Below are 769 nucleotides of genomic sequence, written 5' to 3' on the forward strand. Positions count from 1 at the left end.
GTCACCCCAACGAGGTGGGACAGACCCCAGCCTCCCACTGTCAGTATGGTCAGCGCAGCACTCCAGGGGATGTTAGTCCCTGTGTAATTTAATAAACTGCTGGCTAGCAAAGAGCAAAGGTAAAGCCAGACCTATATCTCCTCTGGTTCTAGGGATGCAGAGTGAGAGCAGCCCACATGCCTCCCTTGGCCCAGGAGGGGGAATTTATGTAATTTCAGCAACTCACTAGAAAAACAGCAACACAGACTTGTCACTCAAAGACTTCTGATGCTCCCCACTCATGCTCTGTTGCCTTTTAGGAGGTAAATTCTGTCCAAATAGACTGGGTTTTCAGGAGAATTAAAAAAAAAGAAAAAGAAAAAAAAGAAAAAAAGAGATGTGATTATAATATAGAATAGTACAATCCTGTGAAAACGTAAGAACAGAAAATACAGGTTTGTGGCAGGTCACTGCACTTCACAGTCGCCCTTTTCGCTTGCAAAAGTAAAATCAAGGAGAACGCATGGGCCCTCCTGAAACCATTTCAGGTCTGTAACCATTTGTTTATGCAGCTGGTAACAATTATTACAGATGCTGCTGGGGTCTTTGAGACAGAAAAAAATGAGACCCAAAGATGTCACAGCGGGAACAGTCTATCAGATGACTGAACACCCCAGCAACCTTTGTCAGGCTGGCTAACACCACGCTTAGTAGAACAGAGCTGCTGTTTAACCTCGGATAGACAGGCACTCGGCACCCTTTACTGATAAAGAAGAAAACTCTAACAAAA

Source organism: Falco biarmicus, chromosome 8 (genome assembly GCF_023638135.1).
Source record: "Falco biarmicus isolate bFalBia1 chromosome 8, bFalBia1.pri, whole genome shotgun sequence".
NCBI classification, from domain to species: domain Eukaryota; kingdom Metazoa; phylum Chordata; class Aves; order Falconiformes; family Falconidae; genus Falco; species Falco biarmicus.